Genomic DNA, 2,733 nt, shown 5'->3' with positions numbered 1-2,733 from the left:
CATTTTTCCCATTCATAGTACCTGCTATCCCCTCTCTAAAGCTCCTTCATCTCATGGTACCTTTTATTTTGCTGGATCCTGTGTTTACTTCAGATTATATAATCAAATCTAAACAAGAGAGAATATGTAGTGTGTGTCTTTATAGGCCTGGGCTACCTCATGCAGTACAATATATATTTAAGGACAAAAATCATTATATTTCTATATTTTTTTTAAAACTATGAATGTCTTCCTTCCTTCCTTCCTTCCTTCCTTCCTTCCTTCCTTCCTTCCTTTCTTTCTTTCTTTCTTTCTTTCTTTCTTTCTTTCTTTCTTTCTTCTACATGTTGCCACCATAAAAAAAAAAAATTAGGGGATACATTTAGGCTATAGTCCCAAAGGAGAAAAAAAATGATCAATGGGGGTGAAAAGTCTCTTTCAGAAAATCATTGCATTAGGTTAATCAAGGCAAAAGTGGATATCAGTGCAAAACCCTTAGAATATATGAGTGTGACCACACCCAGAAGACCACTTGATACATAGTATTTAGCCTGTAGACGGCTAGGTAATTGTCCTAAGTGTCAGTAGCTAAGAATGCATTGACTAAAGTTCACTAGACCAAAGGTAAAACTGTAATCAGCACTGAGATGAATGAGAGAGGTATACATAAATCAAGTCCAGTATCTAGAAGGAGAGTCTTTTTCTTTTGGAGCTGAGGATCGAACCCAGGGCCTTGCACTTGCTAGGCAAGCGCTCTACCACTGAGCTAAATCCCCAACCCTGGAAGGAGATTCTTTATACCACAGAATTCTAAACATCTTACAGCAATGGCACTCAACCCATCTATTCATTGTTAGTGTTATTCTGGAATTCCAGTCTTCTGCTATCTGCAAATGGAAATGGTATGCTAGCCACCAGAAGTTACCTACACGCCAATCTCTTCTCCTAGAACAGAAAATCAGTGAGTACATTACAGAATGACATTTCATCAACATGAGTCCTACAGCCTATTATGCAGTGGACTGGGCTTGGGCCCTGGAGAGAAGGTGGAAGACTTCACCTAAGTGTAGAAGTGGACAACAAAGCAAAGGGCTGATTAGAACTTTCAGATGTAAGCTTTTACACTAAGGTCTACTTCTTTCAAACCTCATTCCACTTAGAGTTACATAGTAATTGAAAAAGTTTCTTTCAAATTGCTAACATTTGCCCAATAGTTTGACATTACATATTTTATCCAAGGAAACAAAGAATTTCCTGTGATTGAGATGAGAACTGACATGTGGTTCAACTCAATATAGTTTCTTAGGGTTTCTAGTGCCGTGAAGAGACTTCATGACCATGAAGGATATAAAGGATTACCATTTATAAAGGATAACATATAGTTGGGCTGGCTCACAGTTCAGAGGTTCAGGCCATTATCATCATGACAAGGAGCATGGTGGCATTCAGAAAGACATGGTGTTGGCTACAGTTTGAACAAAAGGCGGCAGGAAGTGGACTGAGACACTCTGTGGTATTGAACATATAGGACACCTCAAAGCCCACCTCCACAGTGATACACTTCCTTCAATAACACCACATTTATGCCAACAAAGGCACACTTCTTTATAGTGCCACTCCCTGTGGGGGCCATTTTTTTTCAAACCACCACAGGAAGTGTTCCAGTTTCCACTCATGTTTAAATACATGTAGTTCTTGAATTTTCTAGCTTTGAATGTAAGACACAGATACTCTGCAATTGTTAATTAAAATAGTGTTTGTTCCTATAATACTTTTTATTGGGGGTAAGAGGGTAGGGTTGAGACAGGGTTTCTCCATGTATCCCTGGATGTCCCAGAACTTACTCTGTATACTGGACTAGTCTGGAACTCAGAGATCTGCCTGCCTCTGCCTCTAGAGTGCTGGGATTTAAGGCGTGTGCCACCACTGTCTGACTTACAATTCTTATTCTGCTAAACTATTAGATCAATGTATATTTTTAACATAGTTTTCTGTGATAGTGTTTTATTTTCTCACTTTAAAAAGCTTAGGAAAACTGAATATAGGACATACAAATAGCTGGTATAGAAGCTGAGAAAACTAAGGTGAATAACTAAAGGTTGTTCCAGGTTACAAGTTTGGTGTCAAAGCCATGAACAGAACCAGGCTCAACAGATTCTTCATCTGATGCTTTGGTTACTACCCTGTGCTTTCCTCAGGCACACCTGTCATGATAAAGATAGTATTTATTCTAGGTCTCTTTCCATATTCACATGTCAGAAAAGATAACATGTCATTTTTCTTTCTTTCCTGATGCCTCTACTGCTTCAAGGGAATATAACTTTAATATGCAATTGCTAATATTAAATACATCTATTAAATATGATATATGACAAGAAATCTATATTCTGCATTCAAATTTATACTGTTATTCAACATCCTGAAGTATGTGTCAATGCAGAGAACACAATGGATCACCTTTTAACTACCCAAGTTACATAGTTCCTCAGGACTGCAGACAGAAAGCTCCTGCAGCATGTCAAACTTGATGGCCCCCGTGCCCCCTTCTTAATCTTGAGCAGAGAACAAAAAGTACTACTGCCCTTATATGGTTGGTAACTGATAAGCAGATGTCTGCTCCACAGTTTCAAAAGAACTGATGCTGTCACAACCTGCCCCCAGGGTTCCAGCAGGGATTCCTGACATTCTACATGAGACTCCCAAAAAGTGATAGGTTTATTATGATCTCTCAGATGTGCAGGCGGACTTTATACA

The sequence above is a fragment of the Onychomys torridus genome, chromosome 15, assembly GCF_903995425.1.
Source record: "Onychomys torridus chromosome 15, mOncTor1.1, whole genome shotgun sequence".
NCBI lineage: Eukaryota > Metazoa > Chordata > Mammalia > Rodentia > Cricetidae > Onychomys > Onychomys torridus.
Note: the sequence above shows the minus strand (reverse complement) of the source record.